This window comes from Sebastes umbrosus, chromosome 4, assembly GCF_015220745.1.
Source record: "Sebastes umbrosus isolate fSebUmb1 chromosome 4, fSebUmb1.pri, whole genome shotgun sequence".
Taxonomy (NCBI): domain Eukaryota; kingdom Metazoa; phylum Chordata; class Actinopteri; order Perciformes; family Sebastidae; genus Sebastes; species Sebastes umbrosus.
This window is the reverse complement of record NC_051272.1, coordinates 3,446,243-3,463,072: the sequence shown is the minus strand read 5'-3', so window position 1 is coordinate 3,463,072 and position 16,830 is coordinate 3,446,243. Positions and strand designations below refer to the sequence as shown.

Genomic DNA, 16,830 nt, shown 5'->3' with positions numbered 1-16,830 from the left:
TCTTAGCCTACATAACTGTCCGTTGATGTATGTTTTCTGTTAACTTCTTAACTTGTGACATTAAAATATTGATGCAACGCTACCTCAGGTAACGTTGTTTTAAGTTTATGGACCCTTCCTGCGATAGAGCTTTTAACGTTACCCTAATCCCTCATGATCTGCTGTCAAACAGTCCGAAATTATTACGCTGTGCTCCTTGGCTTTGGAAGTTGCGCTCGGTTACAACTCTAGGTAGGAAGCTAGTTAGCGGGCATGCCAAAGATTGCAGTTCGCATTGATTACATCTTACGAGAGCCCAATGCGTACCACTCATAGACTGTATATAAGTAGAAGTGGACATAGTCAACAATAACGTCACCAATTGGTTTGTGGACTGCCATTTTGAAGCCTTGACCTTCGGCATTTTGGCCATCGCCATCTTGGTTTTGGGCCATCGCCATCTTGCAACCAGAAGTGACACGAGAGGGGGGAGCTAACTACAACCGAACGCTGAATGAGACATTTTGAGGCGACCATAATGTTACAACTAACTTTCATGAACTTAAAGCACACTGTGAAAGGGTTAAAGTTGTTAGCCGAAAACACGGACAACTCCCAGACGGCACAACGCCGCGTTAGGTACCTGTCAATTCATGTCAAGTCAATTTTATTTGTATAGCCCAAAATCACAAATCACAAATTTTCCTCAGGGGGCTTTACAATCTGTTCAGGATACGACACCCTCTGTCCTTTACAGTGCGACCCTCTCATCGGATGAGAAAAAACTTAACCAAAAAAAAACCCTTTTTAACAGGGAGAAAAAAATGTTACAAACCTCAGGAAGAGCAACAGAAAAGGGATCCCCCTTCCAGGATGGACAGACGTGCAATAGATGTTGTGTGTACAGAGTGAAAGCATAATGAAAATACAACACAGACAATCCATATGAAAAAATAATACATATTATGAGAACAAATGTGAGAAGGTGTAACCAGGAAGATGTCAAGCAGCTTCCCAGCGTCGCCAAACAGATAGAGCCAGAGCAACACGACCTCCTCTCCACGCCAGATAGGTAGAGCCAGAGCAATCACAAGGTAGCCACGCCCTAAAGCATACCATGCTTTATGGTCTATTTGACTCTAAATGGGACCATAATTTACTAAATGAACATCATGCTGAATTGAAGAAGACTTGAAACTAGCGATTGAGACCATAAACTCATGTTTACAATGTTTACTGAGGTAATAAACCAAGTGAGAAGTAGGCTCATTTTCTCATAGACTTCTATACAATCAGACTTCTTTTTGCAACCAGATGAGTCGCCCCCTGTTGGCTAGTTTATTTATTAAGGCACCTTTTAGACCCAGAAGTTGCCCACCGATACCACTTCAACATGTGGAGGAATCTAAAGCTTGACAGGCCTGATGTGCATAGTTATGGTTGCAATGGCTATGATTGGATAATCACTGTTTGAGGGGGTTGGTTGTGTATCTCTAACTATTAGTACTGCTGTACAACAGCATGCATTCATGGGGGGATTCCACCTAAATAAACTTTTAAAATTATTCTAATTGCTTGATGTTGTTAAAGGATTAAATATGAAGTTTGCCAATAAGTTTAGACAATCCTAGAAAACAAACTAAATCCGTCTTTTTCTTTGTGCTTTTGTTCCTGATTAGTGACGGAACTTATGTGAAGATTAATGACAAAACCGAGTGAAAAATCTGGTTTCGATGAAGCCTCTCGTTTATCAGCAGTTTGGTAGCCGATATACTCCAACTTTGCCTGTCCAATGTTCCATGATAACGTAGTAAATCTGTCAAACAGAGCCTGAATTATTCTGTTTTTACAGAGGTTTGCCAAAACTACCCGAGGTCATTTTCTGATGATTGTCCTTAAAGAGAGCGTGAAATTCAACATGGGGCTCTACAATAACTCTCTTTCACGGTTCTCTTTCTGACCGTGTAAGTTGGAAGCTGCGAAGAATTATCCTTTTCCTCATAAAAGCACACTAGAAAACCCTGGTGAGGGTTTGATAGGGTTGTTTGTCATTGCTCAATATAAAAATAGCAGTGACGCAATGATTGTTTTGCCAGATGCTGTGACTCTGAACTCACTTTGCACTTCATATTCTTTGTTTGGAAGAAGCACGCTCATGATATGTGTTTCCAAGGAAGCAAAATGTAACTTTATTAGAAAAAATGTTGTATTGTGAAATACGGGCCCTCGGCAGACATTTCTGATTTCCTGATGGGTCTCTGCTGTACAGTATTTCACCAACACTTACTCATCAGTATTGTGAAACGGTGACTATTTATTTGGATGAAAAACAGGTTGTGCCAGACACCTGTTGATTTTGTTGCAATGCGGGGGTCAATAAAAGTTTACTTGATGACTTTTCAAGAGATTTTATTTTGGGTACATCACATTGTAGAAGAACCAATAAGTCATTGCGTTTCTTGATATGACTGTTTTAGGGTTTTTAGTGTGCACTGAAAGATATTTTAGATGAAGACAGTTATGCTACATGTAACAAAAGCCTTCTCATTTGTTTGAAAATCTGATCCAACATTTTTACTTGTCATACTTAAAGGACTGCATGGCTCTACACAATACAATACAAAAGAACAATTGCTGTTTCTTTATTTAGCATTACACGTCTAGCAGCTGTGGCCTCTGTAGTCCTCTAGCATAATACCATGTAGTAACCAAGTATATGATTTAAGACCCCCTTTCAAAGAGTTTTTATTTTAAAATAAGTCAGCTGGAGACTGTGTTTTCTAGTGAGCACGCTACAGCTGATAACATCTGCCAGTGTCAGTCATCATTTCAGCTGACAAAGTCGTCTTTGTCCTGCTGCAATGACGATGCTGAATTCTACCTCTTAACTTCTTGCATGTTGCACTGTGATACAGACAACTCTTCATTGTTTTGGAATATTGTGATTATTATTTCTTGTGTAATATGACATCAAGTGTTTATTTTATGCTGCTGACACTGTGCACTGAGCATTTTTTTCCCCCCAAGCTGTACCAAAAACAGATTCCACCAACACTGGTCACATGGAGACCCATGTGACCCATTGGGCCCTATTTTAATCATGGAGGCAGGGCTCAGTGAAAAGTCGATTGACTTGGAAATCGGGATATCACGGTGAGGACATTTTCCCACTTTGATCTTTAACATCGGATGGCTGTGTGTCTGGCCTCTCCTGGTCGAGCTTTAGCTGCGGGGCTGCAGGTTTCCTGCAGGTGACCCGAACCCTAACCCGCCGCGCACACCGGCAAGTTGCAGTTTACATCCATGTCGGTCCAAAATGTCATCACTTCATTGTTTTATCCTGTTAGACATTTGTGTGAAATTGTCATAATTAACATGTGAATTCTTGAGTTATGGCAAAAAAACATATTTTGTAAGGTCACAGTGACCTTTGACCACCAAAACTGAATGAGTTCATCTTTGAGTCTAAGTCAGGGGTCAGCAACCCTTACTATCAAAAGAGCCATTTTAGGCAAAAAAAAAAAAATCTGTCTGGAGCTGCAAAACATTTGATCATTGTGATGAAGGTAACACAGTTTATAGTCTAAGTATATAGTATATAAGTCTAATGCAGTGAGGGCCAAAGTGCAAATGTACTACGGAGTATTAGGGCCACATTGAGATTTCCAGAATAAAGTCATAATTATACGAGAAAAAATTCATAACTTTAAGGGAAAAAAAGTCGTAATATTACGAGAATAAAGTCATAACTTTACGAGAAATAAAGTCGTAATATTACGAGAATAAAGTCATAACTTAACGTGAAAAAAAGTCGTAATATTACGAGAATAACGTCATAACTTTACGAGAAATAAAGTCGTAATATTACGAGAATAAAGTCATAACTTTACGAGAAAAAAAGTCGTAATATTACGAGAATAAAGTCATAACTTAACGTGAAAAAAAGTCGTAATATTACGAGAATAAAGTCATAACTTTACGAGAAAAAAGGTTGTAATATCACGTAAAATGACTACTTTATCCTCGATGTGGCCCTAATACTCCGTCATACCGTCGCACCATAGACCTACAACAATGATAAATAAAAAGGAAAATGTAAACAAAAAAAACAGTTATTAATTTCCACACATTTTTCATAAATCCACAGGGAGCCACTGGAGAGGAGCTAAAGAGACTCATGTGGCTCCGGAGCTGCAGGTTGCAGACCCTGGTCTAAGTGGACATTTGGGCCAAATTTGAAGAAATACCCTCCAGGTGTTCTTGAGATATCCCGTTCAGGAGAATGGGACGTACGTACAGGACGTACAGACAACCCGAGAACACACAATGCCTCTGGCCACGGCTGCTGCTGGAACGGAGGCATAAAAATGTCTTTTGAGTTCTTTGAGTGGTTTAACTAATACTGAATTTGTACTTTTCAACATTTCTGTCTGTAAAACCAGGCTCAGCATGCTGCTATCGTACAGCTTCCCTAAAATATGACAATAATAAAAATAATGTATGAAAACAAACGATCCAGCAGAGGACAAGTAACACTCAGCCACAACAACGCTTTACCCTCTACGGCCCTCATATTGGAAGTGTAATGAAAACTGATTGGATCAATTACAGCACCGGCACCGACTCATGGGAAGATGAGGGATTGTCTGGGTCTTTGTTCATAGCTTTTTATAACAAGGCATACATTTTTAATGAAAACAGAAATGTAGCAGGGGACAAACGAACGCTGCAATGATACCGCTTTAATGACAACAAATGAGATACAATCAAAAACCCGACTGTCCCGTCATTAGCTCGCAGATGTACCCAGAAACGAAGACAAAATGAAAAACAAAACGTGATACTTGACAAGCTTATTGGATTTTGGAAAGAGCTTAGCTGACCGGTCTCACGAGGGATCAGAGCATCTCACTTGTATTGTTATGCCTCGATGATTAACACCGTCAATGAATATGAGGAAAAAAATCTGTTTAACAAAAACAATTACTTGAAAAGGTCACATGCTGCTTCTTTCTTATCTTGTTGGAGAAATGAACAAGAACATATTTAAACCTCTTTTGTCCTCTTGGGGTGTAAAATATACTAAGGTATTTATTGAGGGAAGTTTATAGCTGTAAATTTCTACAGCTGCATGTGCGTTCACTGAGAAATGTTGTATGCATTTCGGTGATGCACGATATTTCTTTGGCTTCACATCAAGGAAACTTTGGCAAAAACAAAACGTCAAGTCTCCTTGAGATGAAAAGCAGCTCAGGTCCTGATGGTCCTTTAGCTCTAATTTTATATAGTGTGTTAACTGTTAAATAATGTCAACAGTGAAGCAATAAATTGATTTAAAATTCATATTCTGGATTATCAGTTCTCGATGTCATAAGAATGTTGCTTTCCCATGAGCTGCAACATGATAGAGTAGTATTTACCTAACCCATGTCAGGTAAGAGCAGCTAATAAATAAATTAAACTACAAACTACGACTGCACCTGGAAGGGTTTCCTTTATTTAATTCTTAGTCTTCAGTTTTGTTCTCTTTCATTCAGAATAAACTTCAGTTTTTACAGTAAGTTAGGTTAACGCAACACAACAACTTAGTTAGGGTTAGGAAATGATCAGTGATTGACATTAAAGGGATAGTTTGGGTGTTATGAAGTGGGGTCAGTTTCTCGATGCTGGGGGCACGCCAACCATCATCTACTGTAGGTAATACACCTACCATGGAAAAGTACCTCATACAACCCCACTTCAAACCACCCAAACTATCCTTTTAACTTCACTCACTAACGACTCATGTGACTCACGGGACTAATGAAACTAACAATTTTACATTTACAGTCTCTACAGGGTGCCTCCGTGTGTTGGTATCCAATGCCGAGGGGCGCTGACTGAGCGGCGATAGCCTATTTGACGAGTTGGGAGAGAGGCCAGGTTGGTTTGCTGTACAACGAATGGAACTTTGAGTTACTCTCTTCCTTTATATGACTGGAAACCACCAATACCAAGATACATCACCTTTACTGGAGACCCAGCAGATTTGTCTTACTGAGCAAAACAACACTTGTTTGTTGGATTTCTGTCCCAGTCACATGGCCTATGCCTATCACGGAAAAAAAAACAGTAGGCCTATATCCAATGCATCCTTTTAATCATGGCAGTGCACTTAACCCATCAGTGTTCTATTAACTCTTTTGCTGCATGCCTGCTGCCACTTCGCCCACCTGAAAGCCATTCTGTCACATGCTGATAACGCTAGTGCTGCATCCAGAGGGACCTGGGCCCGGATCCGAGTACACTTGACCCCAAAGTCCAGTTTGTTTGATTGGAGTAAACGCTCCGTACCGTACTCGAGCACGGTTCGTCGATCCGTACTGGAGTTCACTTGAAAAGGCGGTCTGGAGTACGGATCATGTGTACTCGGGACAGTTAACTTCAGGTGTGAAAGCCAACTGTACCAAAACACGGAGGTGGGCCGCTAGTTTACGCGAGTAACGTTAGCAGTCAGCGAGTAGTTTTGAAAGGGCAGGCTTTTTTCAATGCAGCGGGTCTCCTCTGAAATCTGTATATGCGCGCAGCATGCACCGATGTCATCCTCTGAACTGCACGGCCGTGGGTGATAAAGCAGGAAAGCAGGCGAGAGGTTCCTAAAAATATAAATAATAGTAGGCATAAGGGATGGGTGATGTTTGTTATTTTATTTAGGTAGTTTAATGGTGCGCCTCCGAAGAACGAGAACCACTCAGCTGCTCAGTGGACCGAGAGAGAGACAGCGGGGGGGAAACAGAGTGTAGAGTCGGCATATTTTCACATCAAACTCTGTGAAATGAGAGTTTATCTCAACCGAACCAGAGCTGGTGATTGTTGGAAAGACTAACGACGAGTTTTATTTTGTTTCTGTCAAGTTTGAATTGAGTGTTTTACGAAGCTCTGCCTCTAAAACAGCTGATCTCAAATACATGTTAAAGATGACGCAAGTGGACTCGGGTACAGAACAACATTACTAATGTGAAAGCTGGGCGGCGGGGGAGTGGAGAGAGGGGGTGGGGGGCAATTGTACTCGGGCATGGTACGAATCAATCACACCTAATATGAAAAAGCCCTGCGTCTACCTTCCCTTATAGGAGGGACGTTTATCATCACCCCACACTCTCTGCTCTGCTGTTTCCTTTTGGGGAGTGATGAGGTAACAGCCAAAACAACAATGCCGTACATACTGTATCCTACATCCACACAATGATTTGTTGCATGCGAGTTGGCTGACAGGACTGGCCTCATGGTAACCTCTGTAATGCAGAGCAATCCCAAAGCGGGCCAGACGAAAACACATGTGTGCATTATTCTAAGATTATGATTTCTAGGAATTTAATCGAAAACATTGTTTCATACAAGTATATGTACACAGAAAACCAGTGCCTGTTTTTGTGCAAAAGTATTAGTATGTCAAGCTTTGGCTATTGCCCCTCCGGTCTTGTTTCCAAACATATTTCCAAGTGATTTAATGGCGCCTTTTATATTTTTGACCACAAGAGCCCAGAGGGAAGAATGTGATATTTCATGAGCTGGACTGACCCACTAGAGAGAGTAGATGGTGTGGAGTCATGTTTCCTCAGCATTTCAACTCCCAGTGTCCAATTTTGGGATATACTATATCAGCAGAAAACAGGCACTGATTGTTTTCTCATCCAGGGCACTCAAGTCAGCGTTCCACCATCAGGCCTTTAACGCCTCTTGAGAGCCACACAACATCCAGATTCCATATAGTCCACATGTTCACACCTTTTTCCCGTTCAATATGTGAACGCACCGACGCTGCATCCTGCAAACGTTGAGTTCACCCTGGTTAAGTTTACATATCTGAAATGTCAGAAGCTGGTCGGTTTCGCCACATGACAAGCAAAGTGTAAGCATAGATACTCACAGATTAATACTCATAACACAAACACTACAATTAAGCACTTCTCATGAGAAGCCGATATGTTTAAACACGACACCAGAATGGATGTGGTCAACGACAATATTTTTAAACATGAAATCTAGACAGATGTGTTGCTATTCTTATCCACATTATTCAGAGCACGTTTTGAGTGGGTGTCTTAAACGAGACTGTATATAAGTTTTTACACGTATAAACTTGTTTTAATCTTTTTTCCATTGCCACTGTGTGAACAGGTTTTAACCTATAACCTAAAAAATGAGACCTTCTGTGACATTCTGGGTTTCCTCTATCAGCCTGTAGACTGCTTTTAATGTGAAAAATGCGGGCCGGTTATTCCAGGAGAATCCAACGGAATTTCAGCTCCGCTTACAGGGCTAACAGTGTGTAACAATAGCTAACTCAGACTCCAGCACATACTCCACGGAAGCACAAAAAAACAAAGTTATATCTAGCGAAGCCCGTCTTGCGAAACAAGAATGTGACGTCGGGGGGGAAAACTAGTGTTGTGGGAGTGGGAAGTGAGTGGTGAAGCAAAACACAGTTGTTTTATCGTGACAGTAGTACATGAAACAGGTGTGACGCCGCCGCCATTGTGAAATCTGTTGAAGGAGCGCCGAGTTCCGGTCACATGACCGGAGCACAGCCAATAGGAACGCTCTCTCAATGAAATGACCTGTGATTGGCCAAAGTCTCCCGTCACGGGCTAGATTTTCTAAAGCCTGAAATCAGAGCCATGAGGAGGAGCAGAAGTCTAGTTATCTCTCAGAACACTTGAATTACAATATGCTGAAAGGTTATTATGGAATTTTTGCCCAATGATGCCAAAAATATACTGACTACTGCCACTTTAAACAATACGAAAGCATTCCTTTGTATTATCTGCGCCTCAGGATGTACAATCCTCCATGATTACACGACTGAAAAGAAAAAAAAAAAGCCACATGTAGCAATCAAATTTTGCTGCTGGACGCATTTCTGAATATCGGAGGTAAAGTTTGATCGGATTACATTTGATTAAACTTTAAATTTGAAGACAATTGAAGCTTGATGATTGCAGCAACAGAGGAAAAGAAATAAAGCTGTGCAGATTCCTGCTGTAGAGTCTAGGGGATATTATTCTATTGTGTAACAAAAGGTTGAGGTCTCAACCAGATAATTAAGTTGTGACATTTGAATAAATGTTCATTTGTACACAGTATTGACAGTACATACTGCATAATTCTCTAATATGATTGCAAAGGACCGCGTGCAAATGGCCACAGGTTAATGTATGTCATCAAGCTTTGATTGCCAACATTTGCTTGAACTCATTATATTGGTACAAAACAACAACTACGGTTAATATTCCTATCAGTTCTGTCACAACATCAGATTTTCACTACACGATTATCGTGGCCAAAAAGGTCAGGTGACAGCCAGCCGTTTCCCATCATGCCCTGGGTCTTGCAGTCGGCGGAGAGCAGCTGCTGCGCCAGACCATCTATAAGAAGTGGACGTAGTCACCATGACGTCACCCATTGGTTTGTGGACTCCCGTTTTTAAGCCTTGAGTTTGGCATTTTGGCCGTCGCCATCTTGGTGAGATTAACTTTCATGAACTGAAAACACACTGTGAAAGGGTTAAAGTTCTAAGATGAAAACGCGGACAACTCCCAGACCGTTAATCACAAGGTAGCCCCGCCCTAATGCATCCCCTGATTTATGGTCTATTTGACTCTAAATCGGTACCGGCCTTCAATCGCACTGAGCAGACTCCCTAAGAAGAAAGCACGTGTATCATATTGACTACTTTCAGAATCATATTTCTGTGCAGATGTTCGCGTGTTTCCTCTTTTTTTTTTTTCCTCTATCTGTAAGTGGTGAAACGATACCAGAAAAGGGGAGGCTTTCTCGTTCACAGCTGCAATAAACAACATCTTTGCCAAGTTCCTCATTCTTCGATCTACAGTATAAAGCAATGTTTTGCAATAACTAGAATCATCATATATTATTTTTGTGTGCCTGCCAAGTTTTGGTTTGGCTTTACTTGGTCAAAAGTGAAAGCATTAATTGATGGCAGAGATAGAAAGTACGTTTCCTCAGTTAGTGGATTTAGCAATGGATTAAATGGATTTAATTACTGGAGTTAGTAATGGGTTATGTATGAATAATTGTGTTTTTCGTCTGATGGGTCTTACTTGTCTGTCTGTCTATGGTAACAGTATGTCTATTGTATGCGTACTTTTTCTCAAACTGAGCTGCCTATGGATGCAAAATGAATTTCAGTGCAAACTGACAATAAAGTTGTATCGTATCGTATAGTAGTGTATAAGTACAGTTTTAAGGTACTTCAAAGCTAAACGTACTTTTTAAATTAGGGTTACATCATAGATAATGATTTTCTATGCATATTAGTTCATTAAATACAATGTAATGCTTTAGATTAAGCTACTCAACAGTATATAAAATAGTATAAGTAGGGTTAGCTCCACCCAGACTCAATATAATATGAAATTACTTAACATTGGAAAATTCCTTCTGGCTAATGAGCCATTTAAGTCCAGACGTACAGTGCAGTCAGACAGTATTAGGATTGTTTTTCATTGTTTTGGCTCCCTACTCAAGCACATTAGATTTGAAATGAAACAATGCTTTGACTGTGAGATTTCATTTTTCATCCATATTGGGTGAAAAATGTGTAAAACTATATAAGAATGTCTGTATATAAGAAATGGACGTAGTCACCGAGACGTCAACCATCGGTTTGTGGACTGCCGTTTTGAAGCCTCGAGTTTGGCATTTTGGCCATCACACTCCGTCGTCATATTTCAGGCAACCAAAAAGTTACAGTTAACTTTCATGAACTGAAAACGTGGACAACGCCGTGGTAGCAACCTGTCAATCACAAGGTAGCCCCGCCCTAAAGTATGCCCTGCTTTATGGTCTATTTGACTCTAAATGGGACCATAATTTACTAAATGAACATCATGCTGTATTGAAGAAGACTTGAAACTAGCGATTGAGACCATAAACTCATGTTTACAATGTTTACTGAGGTAATAAATCAAGAGAGAAGTAGGCTCATTTTCTCATAGACTTCTATGCAATCAGACTTCTTTTTGCAACCAGAGGAGTCGCCCCCTGCTGGCTGTTAGAAAGAATGAAAGTTTAAGGCACTTCAGCTTTGGCTTCACTTCTCAGACCCCCAGAGTTGCCCGCTGGCGGCGCCTGGCTCTAAAAACTGTGGCTGTCCCGATCTTGTGAGGTCAGAGCAAGTTGGGAGCAAGTCGGACACAAATCTAACCCAGCACGCATTGTACGGCGATCACCGGTGACACACAAAAAAAACTGACTGGGTTATATTGTGGCACCTCTACTAGTATAACCCATCTGAATCTCTGACCAAACTGTCGGTGGTCGAGTTGCGTTGTGGGTAATTTAGGCACTAGGAAGACGAATGTGTTGAATATAATAGATGATATCTTGGGTTCTGCTGCATCAAACTGTACTGAAAGCAAATTCCACCGACCTTGGTCATGTGGTCATTAATAAATGATTGACAGATTTTCTTTAAGGTATCTCCGTAACATGCATATCATTGTCCCTCCTTTAATCTTTATTGTGAAAGTTAAAGTAGTTGTTCATGCTCACAGAGCAGGTACTGCATTTAGGCTATAAGACATGACTTAATGACATTTTTGGAGACCAGTCTGTGCCGTGGCTCTCGTCTGTGGCACCTTCTGCTGACCTATTTTAAAACTGGGCAAATAATGCCCTCCCCCTGTCTGTGTATTCCCAGTGTCAACACAGATTGCCATAATGCATTTGCACAGGATATACGCCGATGAACAAAATGGGAACACTGAATAAACACAAAGCAGAAGTGTTCATTAACTTTCATTGTACCACGTCTGGCTGCCACTGTTACATCACAGATCAAACTGACCCTCGGTTTACTTATCGATGTACCAGTCAATTAGATTATGTACTGGAAGATTTTAGAGAGCATGAACGCACTAGTATATGTATTTGAATGGAGTCGGGGTCGGCTGGGGCGATGACGCATAGACAGTTGACGGGATTATCCCAGAGGTGTACTTTTCTTCATTGTATGAACTTTGCAATGGAAATGTATGATGAAAGGCTCACCGTCAATCAGCTTATCTGCATCAATATGATGCCTTTGATTTCATATGCTTCTTTTATGTTTTCATTTTCTTCTTTTTCCATAAGCCTTCCTGGAAATTTCAGGGCTGCAAAAAAAATGACAAACACATTTCTCTTCTGTGTGCGTTGAGAGATCCAGACATGCTGTAAAAAGATAAATATACGACTGCCGTTCCCGACTGTTTAGGACCTGTCACTGCTTCTTTAGAAGATTCCTAATCTATGAGGTTCACTTTTTTTTCCTTTGCTACCCTCAGATTTTCCTATTTCATCCACTTTTTTTGAAAACGCCATTTCACTTTCCTCTATCTAGTACATCAAATCATTGTATACTGTTTAGATCGAACACAGAGCTCCTCCATCCTCCTTGGCCCTTTTTAAACCTCATTCTATAAGCCATTAAATCAATAAATATCATTACATAAACTCCACGATCTGGGCCAGGTGACTGATTATACACTGAGGAAGCCAAATATTAGCTGTGATTACATTGTGTTTGTCAAGGGATTTTATATGATAATGCAGTCTTATCATATGTACACACAAAGCTTATTTCTGATTGCACAGTTGGGTAAAACATCTTTGTAATCTGTTTAGCTGCATATTGAAAAAAGGAAGTTATACTATCACAACTACTTTTATCACTACAAAAACGAGTGGAACAAGCTGTGCAATTAATAAAGCCATGAGGAACTAATAAAGGCTTAATATTGTGACCTCAATGTGAGTGACTGACATTGATGTCTGCATACATTTGAAGATTTCAACCCCTCTCCTCCTGAAGTGCACCTGTACTTATAATTTGTACACTTTTGACTTGAAAACCTAGATTACAAGAGCTAAAAACAATCAATCTTTATTTGTGTAGCCCCTTTCCTAAAGGTTAGTGCAAGTCAAAGTGCTTAACATATGTCTGACATGATGGTAATAAGATGGTACAAATGTAAACAGTAAAACAATTTGTGACTTAAGGCCCGGACACACCAAACCGACAGGACTAGTGGCGACAAACGCCGATCGTTGAGTCGCCTCACGTCGCCTGTGTCCTTGCCAAAAAGTTGTACTGGAACACACCACAAAGACGGCAGCCGATGGACGACTACCACGTACGTCCTGCGCCTGCGAGAGAGGAAATATCTCTCCACACCAGCAGACGGCGGTAGTCTGTATTCGTCATTCAAAAAGGGAAACTGGAAGACCGAGGACGGCGGATATACGAGCCGTTGTCATGATACGTACATTAAACATTTTCACACCACCCTCACTCCCCACTTAGCTTCATTCCAGATGGCCATGTCGTTGTGAAAATATCCGTGTGTTCAGATGAGATGAAGGGGAAAAATGGCACACATGTGGTATATATACTCAGTTAGCTTGTGTTGTTAAGCTTACAGGCCTGAGACAAAACAGGAAGGGAGTAAGACATGCTGTAAATCATTTCGAAACCTCATACTATACTAGTAGTACATACTGATTTGGCCAAAATGTAGCATGTAGTTTGCGAACAAAAGCAAAATCTCAAGTATGCCAAAAATACCTGGATGTCGTACTGAAAATCTCCAATATTCATCGGACCAGTCTACCTCGCCTACTGTATCCCACAATGCAAAGTGCTGGAACGGTCACTTTCGGTCATTTTCATAATGTAAAACAAGTAGCGGAGGTTTGCTATTGTCCTTGCCATCTTCTTCCGCTTTCCTAAACCGGAAACCCGCGAACCCGACCTCGGGTACTACAAAATAAATCAATTTACGTTCCATACTAAATACTACTGACGAACGCAGTATGAAGTATACGCTACATACTGCGTTCGTCAGTAGTACGTAGTAAGAGGTTTCGGAAACAGCCTTCGTCTTAAACAGGACTGAAGTTGCATCCACATTTCTACACTACATCCTATTTTTTAGTACGTCCGAAACTTAAGCATGAAACCAATAGTACAACAATTGCATACTATTTCCGGTGAAATATTACAGTATGCAAACACTGGACACTACGGCGGCATAAATATCCCACAATGCAATGCGCTTCAACTTAAGTGTAAGATTTCACTTTGTTAGGCGTAATACAGTTTTTAAATTAGTCCCGATTTCAGGATTCTCAGAAATTATCGTTTTTGGTCACAGGAGGTTGACACCGGTTACCATGGTTACGCGCCTCCAACCGGCAAGGAGGACTACTTCTTAGTGCATTTGAAAAGATACACACAAAAGTATACTTAACGATAGTACACATAGTGCATAGTATGCAATTTGGGACGCAGCCAGAGTCTATGGCCATGCGGTTCTGTAAGGCTGTACTAGCAATGATTTTAGCTCATGTTCACAATGATGAAGCTAACACAAATTTGATGGCGATATTTCAGCCTGGACCCAAGTGGTGGATGGAAAGACGGACAGACTGACATTGCCACCCATAGAGCTGCGCAAGACACAAGCATTAAATCATTGTTTCATAAACAGATATTTCAATGCTCAGTCATGCTTCCATGTGCATATATATTACAAATCCACATGGACCATGCCTGTGCAAACAGACATACACGCATCACGACAGTACTCTATTAATCATGACGACAGGCTGGGCCAGGCATGAGGAGATGATTTATCAAGTCTCAGTTGGTACATAAACAAAGATCACAGCAGCAATGACTCCAAATTTACATTCAGCAGGTAGATGTGGTGACACAAGAAGCCGTGGACAAACTGCATTTTTCATCCTCCCAGCTCAGACGCTGTAATATGTAATGCCTAAACCTAGAGACGGAGACACAAACACAGACACACACATGCAGAATGTTCCACCGCCTCTTCCATCTTCTCATTACCCATCTATACCTGTCCTAAATCTGTCACAACTAATAAATAGCTTTAATGCCTTTATCACTGCCAAAGTAAAAAAAAAAGAAAAAAGCGTGAATAATGGGGTATGCAGTGTGAGACCTGGGATTTGTATGCTTATGCAAGTGGAAATATTGCTTGAGTGTAGAATATGATATATGGATAAATGATTCTGGATTTTGACTCCATTTCAAAGCTGTCGTACTGTATTTGTGGAGCTGCTATTTACGGACACATTTTGCGCACATGGAATATAAAAAAGAATGATACCACTCTCTAATAAGGCATTCTTTATCATGGTTTTTAAGTAGTAGCCAATGACTTTAGTAATGTTTAATACATTATTTGCTAACTTTATAGTCAGTTAAAAGCTACCAAGTCTGCCGTTAATAATGTTATTAAGTCATTAATATGATTTTTGCAATAATACATCCAGTCTGCAGTTGTGAACGTTGCTAAATGGATTTGGGTACAGATGTTTTTAGCAAACCTTTCCCAGAAGATGCAGTTTAACGGTCTATTGAAGCGGACTTTCTTAAAAAGACAAAGCAAGTGTCATCCTGGAGGGATTTTTCAGACATAACAGCCTCTAAGGTTTGTTCTTAATGGTTTATAACTACTAAAATATGTACTAAAATTCGCATTTCTTTTTTTTTATCTGTTCAAAATGTACCATTTGTCAAGTATTTAATACTCGTATCAAAATGGGATTGGGTAAATATGTTTGCTTTGTGTAAATGTGTGTATATATTTATTATTGAATAGCTTTATAGCTTTAAATTGCTTCTTGCAAATTTCCCCACTGCGGGGCTAATAAAGGAATATCTTATCTTATCTTAAAACTGAGTCCGCTACAACCTAAAAATTTTAAGTTGCATTAATGCGTTGAATAAATTAGTGGCGTTGAAAGGAATTTGCGTTATATATATTTATATATATTATATTATTTATTAAAGATCCCCTCCAGACTCTCCTCCATATATAATAATAATAGATTGTGTCTAATGTGTTTTTTTCTACACAAAAAGTACAATTACCAAATTTGAAATTGTTAATAAATACATCTAGTCCTTCTCCCTCATTGAAAAGCCCAGAATCTATGAATATGCTAATATCTTTCAGTCAGTATGTTAGTTGTCAAAATGTATGTACTATACAGCCAAGATAAATCCCTGTGTGGTTGAAGTGACTTTCCTTCTGTGACTTTCTATGAGATTGATTTTCCTACTGGGGTCAGGTTGAGTGAAGGGCGTTAGAGCGTTCAGCACCCTGTCCACTCAGTGCTCCTCCAGCCTGGACGCATCAGGAGAGCAACAGATGTTGGTCTAGATTACAGCTGCATTACATTGTTAGAGCAGCTTTCCTCTCTGCCTCGAGGCACTTGTTCAGTCCTGTCACCAAAAGATTAGAAGTGGTCACCAGTCTGCATGAAAACACTCGAACAGGAAAAAAAGCCCCTGAGGCCGAGAACTCTCATATTTTCGGTTTGTCTCCGTGTAATGATCTGGAGGACGTAATTTGTGAACAAAAGTCGGAGTAGAGATGGCACAGTTTGATTTCCTATCCTGTAAATTGTTCTTTAATGTCAGCTGGGATACGAAGGTAGTTTTGATGAATGAAATTCCCCTCGGTTTTCAATACCTCACAGATATTAAAAGGGCCCTAGGTCACTGACACAGACAGGCCTTGCTTACTGATCTTTATTGGGTCGCTCTCCAGAGTCACTACTACGATTAGACAGTGTGAATCATTGAGCTTCTTTTTATGTGAGATATGTTTGGGCTGTCCTCTACAGAACCTAAGTCTGCAGCTCTTTTTGGTCAATATTCAGCCATTTAACAAGCCCAGTTCACCTCGTTCACCACAGGAAAAATGGCCAATGAGCATCAAGTCAAAAGAACATCAACAGAATTGATGAACCAAACACAACGAGCCCAGA

The 16,830-nt window shown here is 40.3% G+C and overlaps 1 long non-coding RNA gene across 1 annotated transcript in view; it reads left to right on the top strand.

Moving 5' to 3' along the window:
* The window catches only part of LOC119486674, a 35,321-nt gene extending 29,871 nt beyond the window's left edge, over window positions 1-5,450 (top strand). Inside the window, exon 2 of the long non-coding RNA XR_005206577.1 lies at window positions 4,127-5,450. This is a non-coding gene — a long non-coding RNA (uncharacterized LOC119486674). The remainder of the gene's footprint in view (window positions 1-4,126) is intronic.
* Window positions 5,451-16,830: the final 11,380 nt, after the last annotated feature.